Here is a 26,854-nt window from a genome sequence, read left to right as displayed (position 1 = left end):
TTTTGTTACTTCTTTCCTGTATTATCAATACAATTATTCAAATTGCCTGATTTAAGTGTCGCAAATTTAAAGATCCTTTAAGACTCTTTTTAATTAATCTTTGCAATCTATTAGGAATGTTATGGGGTATTTGTTCCAAAATGATTACTTTAAGATTATTGGGGTCCTTATTATGTTCCATAAGAAAATATCTAGATAGACTGTGGCACATATTGCCTGTTGTAATGTTGTGCCTGTGTCTGTTCATCCTGTTACGTGTTTCTTGCGTCGTGTGTCCTATATATTGTATGTATACTAGTAGTTTAGGTATAAATTCGCGCTGACAGTAGTGAGGCGGATTCGAGAGGGAGGATTAAAATTCCTTTATTGGACCATAGATTAAAAGGTTTTAAAAGTATTAAGATTGTAGTACAATACAGAGGCTGCGTATTGGTAATAGACAGCGTAAAAACAAATGATTATATAAAATGATAAATACAAGTTAATAATACAAATCCGTGCTCTTGGGATTCTTTAGAGTATAATGATGATTTCGGTTGGCTAGGTGGTATGACTGCGCAGACCTAGTAAGAGAAAATAGTGGGGGTAGTTAGGTCTAGTTAGGAAGGTAGTAGCACAGTATTTATGTTCTTAAAATTACCTGGTGGGATGAGTGAGTGTATCTCTTAACAGCAGAAGGGTTGTAATCTGGATGGCTTATTATAGTGGTATCTAGAATAGAGGATAGGTGGTTATAGTGAGACAAATACTTGTTGAGAGGTAGGTGGAATAATGAATTACCTGTTGTTGAATTGGAGATGGGCACATGGCCGGGGGCTGGCTGTACAGGTGTCCTCTAGGGCTGTTGTCCTTATGGATTAGGTTCCTATAGAGTTATCTGTTGGAGGACAGTGTAGGCGGTGTATTAATCAACTGGTGTACGCTTCAGGTATTTGGAGGTGAAGGATACTTAAGAGTCACCTGGTTGAAGGATCCTCCTGGGGCACCTCGGCTTGCGCTTATGGACTAGAGGTAAATTTGGTTTTCAAGTGTCCATATTGCTATGTGGCGTGGTCTGGTAGAGCAAAGCCGGATCGGGAGTGTGGACAACGTTCTATGGAGATAAGTGTAACAGTATGAGCAGGATTGCTAGCTGCGATACTGTCAGATGGTGGTCTGATGTTTAGAACTACTCACCCTTTTAGGTGGACGTGTTCAGATGGGGCTGTATAGCCTAGTATGGATGATGTTTGCTTTGGAGGGTGATTGCTGTCCTGATGGGTGCAGCAGAGGGCTCTGGCTGAGTAGGGAAAAATCGAGGTAACAGCCAAGTCCTAAGGAGGTAAGTATACTTATATGAGTAGAGGTACAGGTGGCAATATCTGTCACGGGTGGTCCGGATGGCTAGGTACTCACATAGATGTGGATAAGTCCTATTAAGGTCTGATAGAGCTGTAGAGTCTAATGGTTTGGCAGTGGTGGTTGTCCTGGTGAGGTAGATGCAACAGGAGGCTCTGGCTGGAAGGATGGTAGCACAGTGTAAGGGGTTACTTACAGTTAGAAGGTCTGCGCGTCCAGGGCCGAAGCTACGTAATACTCACAGTCCAGGGGTTCAGTCTGGGTGTGCAGAGGTCCGGAGCGAGAGCGGAGTCCCGGCCGGTGACTGCCGCAGGCTCGCGTACTTCCGGGTTGGGAGGGCACGCGCTCCCTGCAGAGAGCGCGCAAGAGGTTCTGAGTGACGCGGCGTCACGTGGTGCAAGGAGTGCACGAGGTGCGGAGGCCTGTGGGCGCCTCCTTTGCTAGTTAGGGACAATTCCAACGCGTTTCAACAGCTGCGGCTGTCTTCATCAGGGATAGTCCTAGCTAGCTACATGGTGTATTTATATACCTTTGCGGTGGTGGGATGATTGTAGTCCGCCTGTCAGTCATTAAAGGCAAACAACTCAATTTCGCTGTTCAGTCCCTTTAGTCTTAGAGTGTTTAATTTAAAGATCCACTCGCTCTCCTTTCTTGACATACTCTTAATAAAATCTCCTTGTCTCCAGTGTCTGTGTATTGTCTGTATGCCTGTCACATTAACCCCTTGGATAGATCCATTGTGCTTCTCCATAAAATGTTTGGATAATGGGTGGCCAGTGTACTTATGTTTAATATTCCGTAGGTGTTCATTTATTCTATTTATTCTGGTATTCATGGGTCGTTTCGTTCTACCTACGTACATTTTTCCACATGGACATAGTAACCCGTAAATAACCCCTGTGGTGGTACAGGTTATGAAATCTGTAATGGGATATGACTCTTCCTGGTGGCTGACCGTATTTTATTTTTGTGTTGTTATTGTTTTGCACATTTTACATTTTTTGCATGGGAAAAAGCCTTTTATCCTCTGCTGAAATGGGGTATGTGGTTCATTTCTAGCTTTATATTTTTTACAGTGGGTGCTATAATTGACCCTAGATTGTGTGCTTTCCTGAATATGAACCTAGGTCTAGTGGTCATCTGGTCCCCGATTATTTTGTCATCTTTCAATGTGTACCAGTGTCTTTCCGCGATTTTCCTAAAGAGATGGGTATTTGCACAGTATGGTGTAATGATGGGGATATCTATATTGTATTTATTTTTATCTTGAATCGGTTTGTTTGTGGTGGACACACTTAGGAGGTTCTCTCGTGGTATAGCTGCTGTTTTTTGAGCTGTTTTATTAAGAAATGGGGCGTTATACCCCTTTTCCAGGAATTTTTTTGTAAGTTGTTCTGCTTCTGTGTTGAAATCTTGAGGTTTTGAGCAGTTTCTGTGTAGTCGCAGATATTGACTGCAGGGGACATATATATTGTAAACATATATATTGTAGTTTGGAACTGCACTCCAATAGGTACAGTTAGGTCCATATATATTTGGACAGAGACAACATTTTTCTGATTTTGGTTCTAGCACATGTTAAGGAGCTGAAACTCCTAAACCCTTCATCCAATTTTAATGTGGATACCCTCAAATGAAAGCTGAAAGTCTGAACTTCAACTGCATCTGAATTGTTTTGTTTAAAATTCATTGTGGTAATGTCTAGAACCAAAATTAGAAAAATGTTGTCTCTGTCCAAATATATATGGACCCAACTGTAAATTACAAAATCGGAGTTACAGTCAGCAAAGTGTTTAATGGGAAATGTATCTCCTGTGGAGCTAGAGGAAAAAGAGTCTATCTAGACATTTTCTTATGGAACATAATAAGGACCCCAACAATCTTAAATTAATCATTTTCGAACAAATACCCGATAACATCCCTAACAGATTGCTAAGATTGAAAGAGTCTTACTGGATTTTTAAATTCGAAACACTTAAACCAGGCGGTTTGAATGAATGTATTGATAATACGGGATAGAACGAACAAAGAACCAACAACAATAATAAAAAAACAAAAAAACAGAAATATAAAACTATATATATATAGATTTTTTTAAGTTTTTATTTTTCATTTTTGTGATTGTAAATAAACAAAAAAACGAACCATTAAGCCTCTATTGCCCTTTGACAAAATTAATAATTTTATGCTGCAACCAAAGGGTTATATTGCTTGTCATTGATAATTTTTTATATTAGGTGATCTGTGTGTTTTTTTTAATATTAGACAATCTGTGTGTTTTGCTCTTATTCCCTGCTACCACCAAGGTGGAGGATAGCACAGGTGGAAATGAACTAATCAACCAATTGTCAGTTGTTTCCAATTCATGATGTTTTGCATGAGTGTATAAAACCAAGTGGAGTTATTGTATATGTATACCTGCCTGATAATGGAGCTAGACCAGCTCCGAATGGCATAGCACTTAATAAAAGCCTTTTAATAGTACCCAAGTGATATTTTACCTATTCCTCTGTGGCAGCACTGAATCAAACCACCCACTATCTTTATCCCTGGAAAGACTCGTTTGGAGTTATTCAGTTTGGAAAAATGAAGGCTTAAAAGCAGTGTTATAACAACATGCAAGTATATGAAGGGACGTGCAGAGATCTGTGATGGATATCCAAGATAAGTATGAATGGACAATACCCCTGAAGTGATATCAAGTAGTATTCAGTGAAGAGGAAAGGTGCAATGCACATCAACAGACGGTAAATAATGCAGTATTAAAAGAATATATAAAAGAAAATAAGGAATAACTATGTGCTATAAAGTGCCAAGTGCATAATCACCCAGGTAAATTAGCTCAAAGAAAAAGCATCATACGGAAAATAGGATCCCCCTGCATATCACCAAAAAGATGGCGTCCTTAGTTTTTTTTTACTTAATTAATATTTACATTGTTTAAATTTAGGAAGTGCAACTGATCTTTTGTACATGTTTTTCCTATTTTTTTTCAAATTTCATTTATCTTTCATGTACTTTGGTTAGCACTCCATCAATATGCATTTGGTGCTCGCTGCATTGTTACCCTATCATGGGGTAGGTCATTGGTATGAGATTGGATAGGGTTCAACACCCAGCACACCCATCAATCAGCTAATATCTATTTCAGCAGCAGCCACATATAAGCAATATACACTGTTATATTGTTTAGTGAGGGTCAAGTGAATACAGTATTTAGCAGCAGCAACTAAACAGTGTAATCATAAATAGCTGAACCAATAAAGTAGAATGGGAGAAATTGTATACAAGGACATAAGCCACATAATGGCCTGCCAATGGTCAAGGGGACTAACTCCAAATACACAATATCAATCCTATAAAATGCATGGAGTCATGGGCACACTAATATTGAATAAAGGATTTTATTGAAGATAATAAAAAAATCAATAGCGAGGACTCAAGAGCAAAAGTGGGACATAGTCTACACACATTCAGTAAGAGGGGCATCACTTACATATGTAAATGATGGTAAGTATACATAGTCAGATGTTTTAGTAAAAGAAAACTAAGTAGCTTACCCATAACTCCCTTTGTGAGTACCAATAACCCCTCTTGAGTCCACACTTTTGATTTTTTATTATTACAATTTTATGTTTTGTGCACTATATGTTTTTTTCAATAAAATCATGTATTCAATATTCATAGGCCCATGACTCCATGCTTTTTCTAGGATTTACATAGCAACTAAACAATGTATGTATCTGCTGTGTTCTGCTTCCTACATGGCGTATTCGGCTACTGCTGAAGCACACATCAGCTGATCATGGGATTGCTTGACCACCATCAATCATGTATTGATAACTTATCCACTACACAGGTCATCATTATGTTAGTCCCATATTTCCTTATTATATGGATACTGTATGTCCATATGACAACTTTCTTTTAGGCGTTTAACTAATTTGCCTTGAGAAACGATGTGCAGCGTGCCATTTTTTGGTTGTAAAAATGACTTCAGCAAATTGTTTCACAGTCAAGCTACGGCCACTAATGATAAAGTGTGGGGTGGATAAAATTGTGCTTGTCAACTGTTTGGAGGGCAGGATTCTGAAGTATTACTGCTTATTTGAGGCAATGATTTTTCTTTATCTCTGTGCTGTCACATTTCCTGGCAGACTTACTCATTTTTCTCTTAAGCCTTTTCATCTCCCCTGTAATGCCAGTTCAACTATAAACTCTATCTCAGCCAAGGCAGCAACTAGGCCGGCTTAATTCATCAGTGTATAAAACCGATTTCTGCGAAACTCAGCTACACCAGCACTGATAACTAACAGCAACGCTTTGTGAGCACCCTATAAAGGAAACATGCAGGCTAAAATGATATTTAACTGTTCTCTGCTATACCGAATGTAGGAGATTAAAAATGGAGTATACAGTGTGTTTGAACGTATTTATGTATGTATCAAATGTGCTATATGGGATAGTAAAGTATACTGTAACTAACATTTTTCATAAAGAAATTCTGTGAAGAAAAGAGATTTACGGTAATTTTACAGTTTATATCTAAGGACAAAAATGTAAGAATTGTATGTTTATCCTTACCTCAGTACTAAATATTTGTCTCATAACTAAATAGTAGATTATCACCGATTATTTTAAAACAATTATCCTCACATTTGTTACTAGTTTAAAACTGTGTCTAGTCTAATAACTATCAAACAGCCAGACTAGTCATAGAGAAGGCAGAGAGGGTTAATTGCTGTCACTGCCTATCCAACCGCTGTATACATAGTGCTGAACAAGTGCTGTGTGTTCAATATAGGAAATGCTGACAGCACTTCATCCTCTGGACTTAGTGATCTTGTGATCGCTGGGTGTAGGGAAAAAGCAGGCACTGCTGGGTCCTAGGAGACTAAGGTTAAGTGCCCACGTAGCGTTTTTGTAGCATTTTTGCTGCCTTTTTACGGCTGTGAAAACGCCGCGAAAACGCTTGTAAAACAGTCTGCCATGCAAAGCAATGTGAATTTGGATGTGCTGTGCACATGATGCGCTAATTTGCGCACCGAATTCGCATTGCGTTGCAAAACGCAGCAGGACCATTTCTACCGCGATTACGCTGCAAATTCGCAGCCATTGAGGAACAATGAAACGCAGCAAACCCGCAGGTATATGTGGATTTGCTGCTTTTCAATTCAATTCCATGGCCGCGAATTTGCAGCGTAATCGCGGTGCGTGTGGTACCAGGGATGAAGAGGAGACTACAACTCCTCTTCATCCCGGCTACCATGAGGTGTTAAAAATAAACAAAACCTGTATATTTACCTCTCCGGCGGCCCCCGGTCTGCTTATAAAATAATAAAATCTGAAATAATAAAATTAAATAATAAAAGGAAAAACAAATAAGTAAAAAAAAGCACTTCCAATCCAAATTGCTGTTACGAGTCATGCCCTGTGTCTGATGTATAAAAATAATTGTTACGGAAAAGGGGATCAAAATGTTAGATGTATGTAATTGGTCCTTAGTGGTTATAAAAAAGTCTTTATTTTCCCATTGATATTGCCCCATATCTGCAAAGAAATTAAAAAAACATAAAAATTAAGCTCCATGTATCACAAAAAAGGATACAAAAATGATTTGACTATGCAAAGGTGATTATTATACAGATCTTTAAAGGACATGTAAATGGGTCAGAAACAGTAGAACATAAACTAATCTTGAACTGGTTGACATAGAATAGACAAAGAATAGCAAAACAGCTGTCCGCTTTGTTATTAAAATGTATTGAAAATTGCTTGCTGTTAATAGCAGCACAGTTTTGCAAAAAATGAGTGACCATCAACAATAAATTATCCATTTATAATGAATTTCCAATGATGCAGTGGAAAGTCTCTATGACTGCCTCTTATAACGCAGCCTCCTGACACCTGTACCTCAGATGCACATTGCTGCCTCAAATTGAACACACAAAAACTACACCCTAATCGGAATGTCCTTGGTCATCTTACAAGGCTCGTAAGAGGGCCGGACATTGACTTATATGGTAGTTCCCTCTAATAGGAGTCACCAAGGACCAGCTTTTTACATATTGGAGGAGAGTAAATTACATAACTTTTTCAAAGGGAACACCATCTGGCCTAGAAGCCTAAGGTCCCACAATGAGTATTTGGTGAGTTTTTTGATGCTGCAGATTTTCTGGAGTATTCCTGTACTTGTACTTTTTTTTTATTGCATTTTTTAGTGAGGGATTTTTTAAGGGGCATTTTATTATGTTATTTCTTCTGTGGTTTTTGCCTGATTTTGGTATGTCATGTTTTAAATAAAACGACTTAGTTTTGGAAACTTCTGGTTTGCTGATTTACTGGGCTTTGATAAAACTTTATTGATAAAGTCATGTGCAAAGTACATGCATCTTTACTGCATTTCCGCTGGTGAAATACACTAAAAACGCATATGTGGTCTTTATCTGCAGATTTTTCATATCTCATTCAAGTCTATGCGGGAAATCTACAAATAAAACACACATTTAACTTTAGAGATATTGACATGCTGCAGATTTCACAAACACATTTCAGGTCAATTTCTGCTGCATTAAAAATCACCACAGTAGGCATGACATGTACATACATCTAATCCAGCTTGCTGGAAGTGTAATACATTATAGTTTTTTTTTTTGCACAAAAATACTCAGTAGAAAAAATGCACCAAATACTCATCATGGGAACTTAGCCTAAGTCTCTGTAAGCAGTTGGAGGTCTTCTCAAGGAGAAACAGTATCCCCAGACCTACATGAAACTTTGTAATGTGTCTTATTAAGGCAAATTAGCAATCTCCGAACCTTTCAGCAGTCTGTCATTACTCTTCATTTTAAGAAACCTCCTCGGTCACAAAAATCTAGACTCTTGAGAAATACATTAACTAGAAGAAAGAGAACAAACAGAGGATACGAATTAAGCTCTTCAATATTTTTTTTTCTTTAATTCATCCTGGCATTGGCCCACATTATGTATAATTCAGTTAATATTACAAAGTTTAATTGTACCTTTCTATCTGAGTTGGGTCATATGATTTCATGAAGACCCCCTGGAATTACATGGCTTTATGTTCTCTGAAGAGGGTCACCACCTCAGTAACCAGGATTTCCTGTATGATAAAATTGCATTGATTATACCACTGAAGTTCCCACAGAGGACCCATCAACTTATATCACAGTTACTAATGGTGACTAGACAGCACCTGTCACAGTCATAAGTACAGTCAGGAAGAGTGAGCTGTGATCTTCTTTATATTTTTTTAGCTTATTTAGGAGAATATAGAGACAAGGATATTCATACTGTCCCCACAACAGACATAAATGGCAATGGCTCCTCCTGCCTATGCAATGCTGTATTGAGCACTGTGAGATGGATAGCAGAGAATAGAGTTATAATTGATAATAAAATGCACAATAATGGTAGAGTAATAAAATGCACAGTGAAATGTGGGAATTTCAAATAAATGAGAAAGGAGATTGGACAGCAGAGAAGTATTATTATTATTATTTTATCATTTATTTTTAAAGCACCATTGATTCCATGGTGCTGGACATGAGAAGGAGTTACATACAAAATACAAATATAAAATATGGTGAACTAACTAACAATGACAGACTGGTACAGAAAGGAGAGAGTCCTGCCCTTGCGGGCTTACAGTCTAAAGCAGACCTGGGCAAACTGCGGCCCACAGACCACATCCGGCCTTCTGGCTGTTCCAGTCCGGCCCACGATCCAAGACAGCTGAGCTGAAACAGTAACCCATGAGCCGCACCATGTCCTCCTCCCGACTTCCATCTGCCGTCTGGTAGCTGCTATCTGCATCCTCAGGATGCAGTCAGTGGTGAGTACATTGGTGGAGGACAGGGCCACCGGCTCCATCGTTCACCAATCAGCAGTGCACAGGAAACAGGAGCAGAGTGCCGGGAAAACAGGAGCAGAGTGCCGGGAAAACAGGAGCGAGATGAATATGTCTTTTTTTCATGTGTATGGGATATTTGTATGTATATATTGAGGCTATGTAGGGGTTATACTGAATGTATGAGGCCATGTGGGGGCTCCTACTGTATATATGATGCTTTATTGAGGCTCATACTGAATATAGGAGGTATGTGAGGGCTCATATTGTATATAGAGAGTAGTGTTGAGCCACCCCCGTAGTGTTTGAGTTCGGTTCGGTTCGTCGAACACCCGTGTGTTCGCCGAACTGTTCGTCGAACTGTTCGTCGAACACCTTCGAACACCGTTAAAACCAATGGCAGGCAAACAAAAACACATAGAAACACATAGAAAACACCTTCAAAGGTGTCCAAAAGCTGACAAACTGCTCAGAAGACACAACTAACACATGGAAAAGTGACAAGTACATATAGTCATGCGAAAAGAAAAGAGGTGGAGGAGTAAAAGGAGGGGGAGACACAGATATAGGCATGTCATGCCCTTCTAAAATCCAAAAAGTGAGAAGCCGACACGGCCATTCCGCTCCTGCCCGTGCCACCTCCGTGTCGCCGGGTTTGTGCCAGAGCCGCGGTGAACCCTGACGGCCAGCCCCTCTCTCCCAATACTGGTGCCTGTCCGCTCGTGGGTCGAGCGAGCCCCCCTGTGGTGGAGGCAGCTCTAAGCTTTTTAATTTAAATTGTCTCTCTAATTTGAATGAATACACTTTAAATCCATTTACAAGGATCTATTGGAGGGCAAGTCTCATGCCAGCAGCCGCGTAATTCCAGCTCCAGTAGCGTCCACTAAAGCTGCTGCAGTTAAAAAGCTTTTATAAGGATCGAGCTCGGCTGTCCACCGCAAGGCATCCTACTGCCAGTCCCAGCCCCTATGCCTTGGGGTGCCTCCTGATGCTCTTCACTGAGTATCCCGTGGTCCTGAAGCATTTCCTTTGAAAAAATTAAGTGTACAAACTACAGGTGGTGTAGCTTGCTTAACAGCCGGGATAATCCGCTGACTAGCAGACACTGCTACTAGGCACAAAGTATTTCCTGGGCTAGATGCAGTTAAAAATTTGTAATTAGATACTCTCGTTGGATGCTGAGAAAGCATTCCATAGAGTCTCCTGGCACGCCATATATGATTCTCTTAAAAAGCTTGGGGTAGGGGTCTAGGGGACCCTTTTATAGCCAAAATCACGGCCCTGTATCGCAATACGTCACCTAGGCTGAAGATAAATGGAACTGTAGCACCCTGAGGCCTCGTTTGCTACAGAGGTATTGCACCTCACCCAGAGGTGTGATATCTCACTCTCAGGTAAGGATGGAGTGTGGATCAGGACCCGACACCTGCATGCATTACACCACATTGCCGTGGGGCAGGGCGACCAATATGCCCCTGAGATGGGCACGACAGTCCCTGTCCCTGGCTGGAGTGGGGGGAGGGAACACTGAGGAAGGGGTACCCTGTAGTGCAGGAGCAGGGAGGAAGCAGTTCCTGGGTGCATTGAGAAGGGAGTATAAAAGGTGGGCACCATCTTAGTTCAGTGCAGAGAAGTCTGAGCAGAAGTGACAGGGAGCAGGGGCTCTGCATGAGCTCTGCTCCGGAGGCGGGCCTAGTAACAGAGGCCCAGGCCTGGAAGAGGGAGAAGGAAGGAAGAGGAGCGGAGAAGGCTCCAGGAACGAGGAACGAAGGGATCCCAGGGGTGCGGACGGGCGAGTCGCCACCGCACGCCCGAATCCACCTGCGTGGAGGGGTCAGGCCAAAGGGGGAGACCGGGCCCCGAAACTAGTGGAGGCAGGAAACGATCCTCAGCTAGAAACCGGAGGCTGTGACATTTTATGTGGCGCAGCCCCTCGCTACACCCGGTAGGAAGGCACAACATAGGGTCAGGGAAACTGGCGCCAAGTTTACCAAGAGGAGGCCCGAGGCAGCCGGACAGAAGGGTTGGTAAGAAAGGCCAGACAAAGGACACACAAAGGGGGTCCTGTGAAGCGCTTCAAAGTTATCTGGGAGTTGTCTGAGCCCCTCACCTGGTGAGCACAGTACGACGTGGGCAGCCGTTACCTGCAGACGTGGTCTGGATAATAAGAACTGTGAGTAAAGGCCCTGGACTGCATCACTGACTCCGTGTCATTACTGCTGCTGCCCTGCACCATCATCCCCATCCTCCGCATACACTGCCCTGAGGCTATACTCCTCCCATGGGGAGTTATGCTACGCTCTGCTGCACCCACAACACCAGCCTCAGCGGTCTGCCCTGCAGCGGCGGTTCACTCTGACCGCAATCCACGGGTGGCGTAGTCGGACATTTAAACATCAAAACCACATAAATAGTTCCGCCACTGGTTTGACCGCCCTGAGCCACGGAACCGGGTCGCCGCCACGGAGACTACAACCACCAGCATCCACCAAAAAGGGTCCGACTCCGGGTGTCCCAAGGCCTAGGGGGTGCATCAGAACATTTTCATCACCTTTCACAATCACCAATGGGACAAGGCAGGGATGTTCTCTGTCCCCTCTCTTATACATCCTAGTGACGGAGCACCTGCTCTCATCAATTCGCCATAACCCCAATATTAGGTGGATTGAGGTGGGAGGCACCGAGTACAAGTGCTCTCTATTTGCTGATGATGTCCTAGTATATATCACTCAATCACATATATCCATCCCTGCTGTTATGGCTGAAATAGATCACTTTGTTACATGGTCAAATTTTAAAATCAATGCAGCGAAGTCTGAGGCCCTCAATGTCTCCCTCCCCAAATCCATACAGGATTCCATCCAGTCCAACTTTCCCTTTGCCTGGCCCTCACAGGGTATCAAATACTTAGGAATTCCTATTCATAGAGACCTCTCCCATCTATGTTATCTTAATTTTGGGCCCTTTATTGAACAACTCCATACAGACCACGGTTGGCAAGTTAGAACTGTAAGATTCACTACGTGAACCACTGGTGTTTTGTGGAAAAGCACATGTACACTGTGTTCCAAATTATTATGCAAAAAGTGTTTAGGAGTGATAAGGGAAGAATTTGTTTGTTTGTCAGTTAAACTCATTGATGGTGATGTGTGTCAGGGCTCTTTATATCACTGTAAGCAATTGCAGACACCTGTGCTAATTAGTTTGGCAGGTGTGTCCAATGAAAGGCAAGACTACTTAAGAAGGCTGTCCCACATTATTAAGCAGCCTACATTTTCTGCCAAAATGGGAAAGAAAAAGGATGTGTCGGCTGCTGAGAAGCAACAAATTGTGGAGTGTTTAGGTCAAGGCATGACTACAATCAACATTGTGCGATGATCAGGATGAAGTGTTTTGGCAATCAAGAAGTATGTAGCTGATTCACAGTACACACGTGTGCGTGCTGATAAGGGAAAATTGAGGACTCTTTCCTACAGGCAATTACGTCAGGTTAAAAGAGCAGCGGCAAAAAAGCCTTGTCATAGCAGCAGACAAGTTTTTGAAGCTGCTGGTGCCTCCAACGTCCCCCGAACAACAAGATGCAGGGTCCTTCAGAGGTTTGCAGCTGTGCATACGCCATCCTGTCGACCTCCTCTATCCACTTCACACAAGCAGAAACGGCTCCAGTGGGCCAAACATTACATGAAGACTGATTTCAAAACAGTTTTGTTCACGGATGAGTGCCGTGCAACGCTCGATGGTCCAGATGGATGGAGTGGAGGATGGCTGGTTGATGGACACCCCACGCAAACACGGCTACAGCGCCAACAAGGAGGAGGTGGAGTAATGTTTTGGGCTGGAATCATGGGGAGAGAGATTGTCGGCCCCATTAGGATCCCTGAAGGGGTAAAGATGAACTCCATAATGTATGTGGAGTTTCTCAAACAGCACTTCCTGCCATGGTTCAAGAAGAAGAACCGTGTATTCCACAGCAAGATCATTTTTATGCATGATAATGCACCATCTCATGCTGCACATAAAACATCTGCATCTCTGGCTGATATGGGCATAAAAGGGGACAAACTTATGGTGTGACCCCCATGCTCCCCTGACCTCTACCCCATTCAGAACCTCTGGAGCATCATCAAAAGGAGTGTCTATGATGGCGGGAGGCAGTTCACATCTAAGCAACAGCTCTGGGAGGGTATTCTGTCCTCATGCAAAACAATTGAAGCAGAAACCATCCAAAACCTGACAAATTCAATGGACGAGAGAGTTCAGAAGCTCCTTTCGAACAAGGGGTCCTATGTGAAAATGTAACATCACCTAGAATAAAGTTTTGAGTTGAAAACTGTTTGATTTCCGTTTCTAATAACCTGCTAATGCTTATAATTTCAAAAATGACCATTTTTTTGGTCCTTATTAAAATGAAAAGGTTGATCGAAAAGTTTGGGGGATCTAAGAGTGTGGCAACCCAGTAGTCAGGATTACTTCGAATTCTGACAATATGAGGGTCATGTTGCAGGTAGTGCAGCAAGAAGGCACTTATGTGCTTTGCGCATCTCGGAGCCCCAAAATTATTTTCCGGGCTAGATGCAGCTAAAAATTATTATTAATTTTAAATCTGGTGGAGCTTAGTATAGCTGGCCTAATAGAATCAGTGCTGCCCACTGCTACAAAGCCCAAATTATTTTCCAGCCAAGGTACAGATAAACATGATTAGTAATTTTAAATCTGGTGGAGCTTATTATAGATGGCCTAATAGAATCAGTGCTGCACACTGCTACAAAGCCCAAATTATTTTCCAGCCAAGATACAGATAAACATGATTAGTAATTTGAAAGCTTAAAATGGTTGGTGAGGTGATTTTAACCAATCATCAAGCTTTTACTCTCCCCAGGATGACACAGGGGTAGAAAAGTCGTTTCAGATCCATGATTTGTTCATCTTTATGAACATGAGTCTGTCTACATTATCAGTGGAGAGCCGCGTGCGCTTATCTGTCAGCACACCACCAGCAGCGCTGAACACACGTTCAGACAGAACGCTGGCTGCGGGGCATGACAAGATCTCCAAGGCGTAAGTGGCTAGCTCCGGCCATTTATCCAGATTGGAAGCCCAAAAAGAGCAAGGGTCCAGTGACACAGTCATGGCTTCAATGTTTACTTGGAGATACTCCTGTACCATCGTCTCTAGGCGTTGACTACGTGTCAGACTTCTTGTCTCCTGTGGCCTTGCAAAGGATGGGCTAAAAAGTGGTGAAATGATTCCACAAAATTGATGTTACCAGCAGATACTGTGGTTCTGTTACGGTTTGAGTGCTGAACACTTGACGGTCCCACGGTTGGCAAGTTGGAACTGTGAGATTCACTATGTGCACCACTGGTGTTTTGTGGAAAAGCACATGTAAGATTCTGCAACAGTCTCTGCTGATACTCCTGCATGCGTGCATCCCTTTCTATGGCAGGAATAATTTCTGCAAATTTACTTTTGTACCGGGGATCTAACAGTGTGGCAACCCAGTAGTCAGGATTATTTCTAATTCTCACAATTCGAGGGTCATGTTGCAGGTAGTGCAGCAAGAAGGCACTCATGTGTGTTGCGCATCCAGGAGCACCAAGTCCCTGTTGTGTTGGTGGCGAGGTAACAATCATGCTTCCTTCCTCTGTCCTCTCCCCCCAACCTCGCACAACAGAAATGTGATCAAGGTCTCCCTCATCTGATGAGTCTTCCATCAGTTCGTGCTCCACTTCTTCCTGGGCTCCTGCACCTTCCTCACTAGTTTGGCTGCTACCATGCGCCCTGGTAAAACCATCTCCCCCACCCTCACATGCCTGCCGCCTTGGTGCTGCCGACCGTCTGGACCTTGCAGATGTTAGCCCTTCCGCATACAACTCCTCCTCCTCTACTTCCTCCACCTCCTCTTGTGCCACCACCTGACTCCGAATTCTGTTTAACATGTGCTGCAGCATGTAAATCACCGGAATAGTCATGCTAATAATGGTATCGTCAGCACTAAACATCTTCGTCGCCATTTCAAAACTGTGCAGAAGGGTGCATAGGTCCCTGATCTGAGACCACTCCTCCAGCGTGATTTGCCCCACCTCTGGATCTCATTGGCCCAGGCTATACGTCAGAACATATTGCACCAGGGCTTGTCGGTGCTGCCACAGTCGCTGCAACATGTGCAGAGTTGAATTCCACCGGGTAGGCACATCGCATTTTAGCCGGTGAAGTGGCAGGCCCAACGACTTCTGTAGAGATGTAAGTCGCTGAGCTGCGGGATGCGAACGGCGGAAGTGAGCACACAGCAACCGTGCCCTCTGCAGAAGGCCATCTAGTCCGGGATAGTGGGCTAAAAATTGCTGGACAACCAGGTTCAACACGTGAGCCATACAAGGCACGTGTGTGACATTGCCCCGGCGAAGGGCCGCACCCAGGTTTGCAGCATTGTCGCACACGGCCTTCCCTGGTTTCAGGTCCAGTGGAGACAACCATTCATGAAATTGGTTCTCCAGAGCTGACCACAACTCCTCAGCTGTGTGACTCACATTTCCCAGACATTTCAAAGTAAAAACCGCCTGATGACGTTGAGCCCTACTGCCAGCATAGTAAGGAGGTGTGCAGGATCCCTTCTGCGCAGTTAGAAAGCTTGTGGCATGACCAGACAGGCTTTGGGTGCAGGTGGAGGACCGAGAGGAGGTTGAGGAGGCAGAAGCAGTGGAGGAACTTTGAGATAAAGAGGATTAACGCACAACTCGTGGGGACGGCAAGACTTGGACAGCAGCCCCTTGTCCTGCTGTCACTATAGTTACCCAGTGCCCAGTCAGCGACATGTAACGCCCCTGTCCATGCCTACTCGTCCAAGTGTCTGTGGTGAAATGCACCCTGTCACACACAGAGTTTCTCAAAGAAGCGGTGATGTTGTGTGCAACATGCTGGTGGAGCGCAGGCACACCTTTCTTTGAGAAGTAGTGCCGACTGGGCATCTGGTGCTGGGGCACTGCGACGGACATAAGGTCTCGAAAATCCTCTGTGTCCACCAGGCGTAAAGGCAGCATTTCTGTAGCCAAGAGCTTGCAGATGGTGAAATTCAACCTCTTAGCTTTCTCATGGCTAGGAGGAAATGGTCTTTTACTTGTCCACATCTGAGGGACCGAGGGCTGGCTATTGTGCTTAGACGGGGTTGATAAGGGTGTCCCCGGCAAACTGCCGGTCTGTGAGGAAGATGCAGGCGGACATGTAAGGTTGCCTTGATCCAAAGGTAGTGCTATCAATGTCGGACAGCGCTCAAAACCAGCTGGTGTTACCACCTCCAAAGAAAATGATGACCTGCCAATCACGCTGGCTGTTGCGGGTAAAGCGGTGGCAGGTCTGCGCCCCAAAACAGATGTGACTGCTGTCCCCCCAGTCACAGAGGATGAAGAGGCCGCGGATGCACAAGATATGGCAGAAGGTGGTTGGCCCGGCTGGCTAGGCCGCATTGTAGCACAGTGAGCTTCCCACTGCAACTTATGCTTCATGTCCATGTGCCGGTTCATGCATGAAGTACTCAAAGTATGTATTTTTTGGCCTCTACTTAGCTTTGCTGACAAATGTTACAGATAACACGAGTTGGGTCATCTTTATCGATCTGAAAAAATGCCCAGGCTATGCAAGGCTTAGCACCCATGCGACCTGAAGAGCCACCACGACTTGTGGTGAGAGGCAGAGTTGTGTTTGAGGATGCAGTTGTTGACGTGCTTCCAGTACTATGTCTCTGTCCAGGAAGGAGCAACCTGACCTCGTCGTCACTAGCATCCTCCTCTACCTCCTCTGCTGACCTCATCTCTTGGCTGACTGTGGGTTGACAGTAAGTGGGATCTCCAACCTCATCATCATCACCCTGTGCGTTATCACACCCGTCGTCCTCAGAGCCAACCTGTTCCTGCCCTGACAAAAAACTAAAGTTGTCGCTCCAATCAGGTATTTGAGTCTCATCATCGTCTTCCTCATTGTCTCCACCAACAGGAGTTACAGTTTGGGAATGAGGGTCTACATTATGGTCAGAACCTTCTGCGTCTGGTCCTGGATCCGACTCATAAAGATTCTGGGCATCAGTGCAGATCATTTCCTCGTCTGGATTCACAGAAGCGCTGGAGTCGACCTCTGATTCCCAGGCTATAGTATGAGTAAACAGCTCTGCAGACTCAACCATCTGTTCTACCTCATACTCAGACGGGCAGCTGGAGATTTGGGAGCTGTGAGGAAGCAAGTGCGATTGGGGTGACACCTTTGAGGACTGGAGTATTTGTGATGTTGAAGTTGATGTGGAGGAGAGCCCACTTAAAGGAACACTTGATATCCGTTGAAGCACCTGCTGTTTTTGTGCCTCATCTGGAATTTGTAGCGATTGGCGTGGCCGTATGAAAGGGATCTTATCACATTGTCCGCTAAAAGAAGTAGACATTTTAGTTTGGCTGGAAGATGGTCTTTCTTCTGCAGATGTTACTGTTGCTTTAACACCTACCCCACGGACACAACCTTTTTTCCCCTTCCCAACACGCCTATTCCCCTTTCCACCACCAGCAGGCCTTTTTCCACTCATTTTGGTTGTTAACTAATTCACAACTCTGGAGTTGTTTGCACAAAAAAACAATGGATGGGAACCGAGCAGAGCTGAGTGGCCAAACTGTGGTATTAGGCCAAAACTATTGGCTGGGTTAGATGCAGAAAAAAATTATATTCAATTTGCAACCTGATGGAGGTCAGTATAGATGGACTAATAGAACAAGTCCCACACACAGCTAGAAGCCCAAATATTTTTTCAGAGGTAGATGCAGAAAAAAATTGTATTCAGTTTGCAACCTGATGGAGGTCAGTATAGATGGACTAATAGAGAAAGTCCCACACACTGCTAGAAGGCCAAATATTTTTTCAGAGCTAGATGCAGAAAAAAATTATATTCAGTTTGCAACCTGATGGAGGTCAGTATAGATGGACTAATAGAACAAGTCCCACACACAGCTAGAAGCCCAAATATTTTTTCAGAGGTAGATGCAGATAAAAATTATTTTTAATTTGCAACCTGATGGAGGTCAGTATAGATGGACTAATAGAGAAAGTCCCACACACTGCTAGAAGCCCAAATACTTTTTCAGAGCTAGATGCAGACAAAAAATTATTTTGAATTTGCAACGTGATGGAGGTCAGTATAGATGGACTAATAGAACAAGTCCCACACACAGCTAGAAGCCCAAATATTTTTTCAGAGGTAGATGCAGATAAAAAATATTTTTAATTTGCAACTTGATGGAGGTCAGTATAGATGGACTAATAGAGAAAGTCCCACACACTGCTAGAAGCCCAAATATTTTTTCAGAGCTAGATGCAGACAAAAAATTATTTTGAATTTGCAACCTGATGGAGGTCAGTATAGATGGACTAATAGAACAAGTCCCACACACTGCTAGAAGGCCAAATATTTTTTCAGAGCTAGATGCAGAAAAAAATTATATTCAGTTTGCAACCTGATGGAGGTTAGTATAGATGGACTAATAGAACAAGTCCCACACACTGCTAGAAGCCCAAATATTTTTTCAGAGCTAGATGCAGAAAAAAATTATATTCAATTTGCAACCTGATGGAGGTCAGTATAGATGGACTAATAGAGAAAGTCCCACACACTGCTAGAAGCCCAAATATTTTTTCAGAGGTAGATGCAGAAAAAAATTATATTCAGTTTGCAACCTGATGGAGGTTAGTATAGATGGACTAATAGAACAAGTCCCACACACTGCTAGAAGCCCAAATATTTTTTCAGAGCTAGATGCAGAAAAAAATTATATTCAATTTGCAACCTGATGGAGGTCAGTATAGATGGACTAATAGAACAAGTCCCACACACTGCTAGAAGCCCAAATATTTTTTCAGAGCTAGATGCAGAAAAATTATATTCAATTTGCAACCTGATGGAGGTCAGTATAGATGGACTAATAGAATGATGCTATGCCCAAAAGATTTTACTTCACTAGGTGCAGTAAAAAAATTTGTATTCTATACACAGGTGGTGTAGCTTGCAACACAGATAGGCTACTCCACTGACTAACACACTCTGCAATTGCCAAAAAGGATTAGCTTTGCTAGATTCAGCCAAATGCTGTGAAAAAAACTTGCACAGCACTGGCACAGACCTGCCTGGCAAAAACTGATAGGAACTGATGTAACCTAGTCCTGAAAAGGACTCCAATTACAATTAGTCTTTACTCCCACAACCTATCTATTTAAGAGCACAGACCTGCCTGATAAAAGTCGTAGGAAATTATGTAACCTAGTCCTTAAAAGGACTGCAATCACAACTATTCCCTACTCCCAAGCTATCTGTAGATTTGTGTGAAAATTGGCTTGAAATTATCAAGGTATAGCGCACACAGCAACAGCGGTGCCGTCTAACACGCAGCTGCAGCAGTGAGAAAATGGTGGCGACGGGGAAAATGGCTTGGTCTTATAGGGCAAGGACATGTGACATACACTGCCAATGACACATGCCCTTGCTTGTGTGAAAAAAAGCACTTCGCTCCGTGTGTGCGCTGCTGATAGGCTGACAGATTGCACCTCCCCACTGTAAATGCGGGAAAGAGAAAAAAAAATGGAGATCTTCATTGTTCCTGCAGAGATCCATCCCCTGCCCCTCCCCCCACCCCGCTGTACACTCAAACTGCGTATTAACATTAATTTTCATCATTACTGAGAAAAAATCCAGTTATGATTTTGGTGCACGAACAGTTATCGAACATAACCTCGAACAGCCGAATTTTTCTCAAATTGTTCGTGTTCGCCAAACGGCTCGAACACCGCCCAAAACAGCTCGAATTTGAGATTGGCGAACAGTTCGAGTCGAACAACGCTCATCTCTAATAGAGAGGCAATGTGGAGGTTCATACTATATATAGGAGATTATGTGGGGGCTCATACTGTATATAGGAGGCTACTTGGGGGCTCACACTGTATATAGGCAGGCTGTGTGGGGGCTCAACCTGTACATAGGGAGGCTATGTGGGGGCTCATGCTGTTTATATGAGGCTATATGAGGTCTAATATTGTATATAAAAAGGCTATATGGGGCCTCATACTGTATATAGGGAGCTATGTGGGGGTTCACACTATATATAGGAGGCTATGTGGAGGCTCATACTGTATATAGGGGGCTGTATGTAGGCTCTTACAGTATATAGGGGGAGTGTGTGCGGGCTCATGTGATATATAGGGAATGTCAACATACTTAATTCTGCTCAATATTAAGCAATACAATTAATATTCATACAAATAATTATAATTAATATTGAACTGTATTAATTTCAGTCTGTTGGTTTGACCTCCACAACAGTCTCTCATGTGGCCCCTCAGGAGCATTAATTTCCCACCCCTGGTCTACAGGATAATGGGAAAGGAGACAGTAGGGTAGGTGTACACTATATTTAAGAGGAGTGCAGAGTTTGATAAACAATCAAGTGAGGGTGCAATGATTGAAAAGAGAATTTTCTGGACTGCTTCTTGCACAATAAGGCTATGTTCACACATGTTGGGTTTTTCAGCGTTTTTTGCTGCAGATTTTTATGCAAATTTTCAGCTGCGTTTTGCAGTCCCAGCAAAGTCTGAGAAACCAGAATTCTCTGTTCACGTATCTAGTTTTTTTTTTGCGTATTTTGTACCTTGGTTGGGTTTTTGGAAAATAGAGCATGTCACTTGTTTCAATGTTTTTTCACCCATAGGAAGTAATGGGTGGAGAAAAAAACGCTGAAAAAGCGCATTAAAAACACACCAAAACTTGCATCAGCGTTTTTTCAGCGTTTTTGATGGCAAAATAGAACAGGGTTCTTTTTTTTCACAGAACTTTATGTACATGCATAAATAAAGACAGAAGGACAGTGAAAAAAAGGCTGAAAAAACGCACAAAAACGTAGCAGCTGATTTCCTGCCAGAGATTAGGTTTTGCTGCAGATTTGTGATGCTGAAAAACATAGCCTAAAATACGTGTGTGAACATAGCCTAAAATATAGCTAAAATATGTCTTGATCAAAACAAGATGGACTGCCTGCTCAGATTACAACTGCCTATTACTATGTATGGAGAGGACAAGAGGAGAGAGAAGCAGAGTGAAATAGAGAGGCCCTTTTCTCTACTGCTCTACACAGGTTTAATGCTCAGTATTGCTCTACAATGTTCTCCATGACGCCACATCATAGCAGTTGGACTTCACTAAGAAACAAATAAAATGTATTCCTCCAAGAAATGTACCAGGAATGACAAATAACAAACAGTGGTCCCCTCACTATTGGACCTGAGCCTTCCATGCTATACTTGAATTCACTTGATTGAACTGCTTGTAGTACTACATTTTCCAAATATTTGTTAAAAACAGGGATGCATTTACTATACAAAATGCGCTATAATTCTGGCCTAATTTGTGCCAAAAACTGGGTTATAGAAAATGGGAATTTCTTAAGTAAAATGACATGGTGTAAATGCATGATATTTGTACTAAAACTTTAGTGTAAAATATTGGTCTAAAGTTAGCCAACTAAGAGGTGACACAAGGAGGAGAAAAGTAAAGTAACATGTCAAGCAAGATGTGGCAAAGCTATCAGAGTGTTCACTTGGGATGATGTGGAGCATATTCTACTTGCCTTATTTAGTTTTAAGCTAAGTTTAAAGGTCCTTCCTGATTATTGGCGAGTGTACACATACTGCCGCTTACTTGTTGAATAAGCTGAATACTCGTGTTGAGTTATTGCATCTTTTTTACTTACATTAAAAACGTGATTATACACATCACAACCCTTTGAAAACAAAGGATTTGCTGGTGAAGACATGATGCTGTATGGGGTCAGAACAATTCTATTATCAATCATTATTCCCCATACAGTCTTTGTCTACCCACATAAATGGCCCAGTAAACAAGCACCCTAAATAGACCTTAAAGACGTATTCTCATGTTATTAAGTTGTTTTCGTTAGAAAAAGCAAGTCAATTGCAAATTTACTTATTTTTATGCTGTCATTCTCCTGCTATGAGAGCTTTTATCTTACATAGTGTACATAGGTGATTGGTCACCATGGCATGGTCAAGTATGCACAGTATCTTTATTCCAGGCTAAAAGTTAACTCATGAGTTCCCAGCCATTTCTCTCCAGCTTTCTCTCTCAGCTCCTGAGCTGTTATCATTCCTGTAAAATCACCAGTCCATGTCCTCAATTAGCAGAATCTAAAGCTTCTAATCACTACTCCCACTTTCTCAAGCAATCTGCTTGTTCAGAGGATTTATTAGTTCTATATGTAAATATTGTGATGACAGTATAAACCTAGAGCAAATACTGACAGTTAAAGTGATGCAGTAGCTGGATAAGCAGAGCTCAAGGTTACTGACCAGAACTATCACTCAATGAGAAGTACTCAATCCCATTGCAACAAGACAGTAAGGAAGCACAATTATGTGGTTTGCAAACTTCCAGCCACATTCCGACTGGATGTGTCCAGCCTCACTAAATTCATTGTCATAGAGGAGGCCACATATGTAAAGTCAGCTCCCACTGCCCCCTCTTGCTCCTAGTACTGTGACTGCACCCATCACCCCCTTCATTCTTAATACAGTGTCCGTATCCACCCCTCTCCATTGCTTCTCATACTGCATCTGCACTCATCCCCCCTAGCTCCCCATAATGTGTTCGCGCGCATCCCCCCTCGCTCCTCATGCTGTGTCCTCAAATTTTACCCCCACTCCTTGCTCCCCATACTGTATCTACACCCATCCCCCCTCATACTGTTTCTTCATACATCCCCCCTCTTCCCATACTGTGTCTGTACCCATCCCACACCCCTCACTCACCAAACTGTGTCTGCACCCCCTCTCTCCTCATATTGTGTCTGCACACATTCCCCCCTCTTGCTCCTAGTACTGTGTGTGCACTCATACCCTCCTCGCTCCCAATACTGTCCGCACCCATCCCCTTCCCTTGTTCCCAAAACTGTGTCTCCACCCATCACCCACTCCCTTGCTTACCATACTGCATCTGCACTTATCCCCCCTAGCTCCCCATAATGTGTTTGCACCCATCCCCCCTGCTCCTCATACTGTCTTAAAATTTCTCCCCCACCTCTCACTCCCCATACTGTGTCTACACCCATCCATCCTTTATACTGTTGCCTCATACATCCCCCCGCTTCCCATACTGTGTGTGCACCCATCCCACCCCCCTCACTTCCCATACTTTCTCTGCACCCATCGCCCTCACTCCCCATACTGCTTCTGCACCCATTCCTTTGCTCATTCCCCAAAATTTGTCCTCAAATCCCTCCCCTTCCTATTACAATAAATCTTCGGTATCTTCAGCTCCACTGGAGCACTTCCACCAATGTTGTATGCGCCTCTGTGGCACTGGCTAGTGGCATCAGCACCATGATCAGCTGATCTAATCATGCTGCTGACGTCACCCTGACCCTGATGTGCTGACAATTAGAGTTTCAATTGTACTCACATCTGAAAGACGCAAGTACAATTGATTGCTGGGAGCCGGCGTGCTGAACCTTCTGTGACTGCCAGCTCATAGAACTGCCATCTCCGACTACGGGGGCGGCAGAATTCAGCCACCGTGGAGACACTTCGGACTGCCACATCAAGCGGCCCTAAGGAGCCCTATTGCCGGCTGCGCCCGGAGCAAATGCCTCACCTTACCTCACGATTAGTTTTTTAAGCATTTCCGCAGCGGCAAAAATGCTGCAGAAACGCTTAAAAAACGCATGGTAGAAGGCCTGCCATGTTCCCCAATGATAATCCGCATGTGCTGTGCACATGCTGCGAAAATTCATCATTGCGGAAAAAAACGCAGCACTACCAATTATTTTGCGGAAGTGCTGCGTTTTCGCCGCCATTGACTTGCATTAGATCGCATGGATTACGCATCACTGTATATGTGGATGCGCATTCCATGCGTTCCAATGTGCGATGGTACCCAGGTCTAGAGAAGAGGAGACTCTCCTCTGGACCCGGGTACCATAGAAAACTGTAAAAAAAAAAGAATAAAATAAAAAATAAATATATACTTACCTTCTGTCGGCCCCTGATGCGTTTCTCCTCTCATGCCGGCAGTTCACGATGGACTGACCTGCGCTGCCGTCATAGTCATGTGACGGGTCATGCGACGCTGACACCGGCAGGTCCTTCAGTGTAACGCGATCTGCTGGCAGCCGGGACAGTGAAGCAAGACTGCTGGGGCCATCGGAAGGTAAGTATAGATTTATTTTTTATTTTTTGACATTCTCTCGGGTCACACTATATAAATCCATGCCGTTTGCATGGATTTATATAGTGTGACCAAGTTGCCAAGCACTTTCCAAGTGATGCTAAAATCGGTTGTCAACCCGCATGTGGAAATGCAGTGAAGAACGCTTCACTTCCGCATGTCCCTGGCAGGAAAAACGCATGTACAATCCGCATGTACAATCCGCATGTACAATCCGCATGTGTTTTTTCTGCCAGGGAGATGCAGAAACACTCAGGAAAAATCCGGAGCATTTCTGCATCGTGGGCACATAGCCTAAGGCAGTAATATTTTTTCTCTCATGGAGCATTTTGTGCTTTCCTTTCTATATATAGAGGCATTGTTCTCAACAGTGTGTATTCTTCCCTGCGTAGTTATTTATGTCAGACTAGCTCTATACAAATTTTACATCAATGGCAAACATAAAGGGGTTAAGAAGATGTGTAATCACTTGACATATTCTCATGCAGTAGGTTTCATGTCACAGAGGCACAATAGCAAACACAGTCTAATTTACCTGAGTAGTGCCAGCTACAGATCTTAACTAGAGATAAGGTGAATATATGGGTGACCAAGCTAAGGTAATGAATCATACAAGATGTATCTGCAAAGAAGGAAAGGCATGCTTAGACTATAATCATCTTTTTTTCCATTATGATCTATTTCTATAGAAGCTACTTAAACTAATGAGCACTTCAATTAGAAAGTTAGAGCTCATTGTGAAATTATTCTAACAAGTCTGACAAAGGACCCTCATGTGCGGAGTACATTTTTTAACAGTAATAGAAGAACAGTAATTTGATTTATTTCACTAAACATTTTCAGGGTAACATTTTTGAAACCAGTCCTATGCCATAAGATGCCGAGCCCTCGACGTGCATTTTGATTCAGTTTTTGCTTGTAAAGGAAAAGTAAAGATCTCGTTTATTTTTCTCAACTCGTTGGTCTCTAGTTTTACTTTTCTCTTTTTTTATAAACATATTGAGCATGTTTGTGTTTTGTTTCACTATCGTTGATATATAAGTGGATGACAGGTTACAACAAGCTTTTCTTTTTTCCAAGTATCTATTAATAGGATGCTTAGACAAACACAATATGGCAACAGGTGTCTTTTATCTTCCTACCAGATTGTTTCACAAAATGTAACAGCAAGTTTTCTGTTGCAGGTTAGGATGTGCTCAGCGCAGTCAAACAACATGTATATTAGCATACACAGATGGATCTTATTCCTGCTTGAGCGACTGCACGGGCATTACAACGATTCACAATTGAGACTCACTTCATTGTTTTGTGGAATTCTTCATTAAGAACCTCCTTGAATTGTCTCATGTAATGTATAGAGATGAGCGTTGTTCTACTCGAACTGTTCGCCAATCTCAAATTTGAGCTGTTTTGGGCGGTGTTCGAGCCGTTCGGCGAACACGAACAATTTGAGAAAAATTCGGCTGTTCGAGGTTATGTTCGATAACTGTTCGTGCACTAAAATCATAACTGGATTTTTTCTCAGTAATGATGAAAATTAATGTTAATACGCAGTTTGAGTGTACAGCGGGGTGGGGGGAGGGGCAGGGGATGGATCTCTGCAGGAACAATGAAGATCTCCATTTTTTTTCTCTTTCCCGCATTTGCAGTGGGGAGGTGCAATCTGTCAGCCTATCAGCAGCGCACACACGGAGTGAAGTGCTTTTTTTCACACAAGCAAGGGCATGTGTCATTGGCAGTGTATGTCACATGTCCTTGCCCTATAAGACCAAGCCATTTTCCCCGTCGCCACCATTTTCTCACTGCTGCAGCTGCATGTTAGACGGCACCGCTGTTGCTGTGTGCGCTATACCTTGTTAATTTCAAGCCAATTTTCGCACAAATCTACAGATAGCTTGTGAGTAGGGAATAGTTGTGATTGCAGTCCTTTTAAGGACTAGGTTACAGCATTTCCTACGACTTTTATCAGGCAGGTCTGTGCTCTTAAATAGATAGATTGTGGGAGTAAAGACTAATTGTAATTGCAGTCCTTTTCAGGACTAGGTTACATCAGTTCCTATCAGTTTTTGCCAGGCAGGTCTGTGCCAGTGCTGTGCAAGTTTTTTTAGCAGCATTTGGCTGAATCTAGCAAAGCTAATCCTTTTTGGCCTATTGCAGAGTGTGTTAGTCAGTGGAGTAGCCTATCTGTGTTGCAAGATATACCACCTGTGTATAGAATACCAATTTTTTTATTGCACCTAGTGAAGTAAAATCTTTTGGGCATAGCATCATTCTATTAGTCCATCTATACTGACCTCCATCAGGTTGCAAATTGAATATAATTTTTTTCTGCATCTAGCTCTGAAAAAATATTGGGCTTCTAGCTGTGTGTGGGACTTGTTGTATTAGTC

General features: G+C 43.0%; 1 protein-coding gene across 4 annotated transcripts in view; it reads left to right on the top strand.

Moving 5' to 3' along the window:
- The window catches only part of LOC141265411 (poly(rC)-binding protein 3-like), a 1,492,220-nt gene that overhangs the window by 400,967 nt on the left and 1,064,399 nt on the right, over positions 1-26,854 (top strand). The gene's annotated exons all lie outside the window — the stretch shown is intronic.

The sequence above is a fragment of the Phyllobates terribilis genome, unplaced genomic scaffold, assembly GCF_046119375.1.
Source record: "Phyllobates terribilis strain yellow unplaced genomic scaffold, ASM4611937v1 Scaffold_4__5_contigs__length_816908805, whole genome shotgun sequence".
NCBI lineage: Eukaryota > Metazoa > Chordata > Amphibia > Anura > Dendrobatidae > Phyllobates > Phyllobates terribilis.
This window is presented reverse-complemented; position numbering and strand designations above follow the sequence as displayed.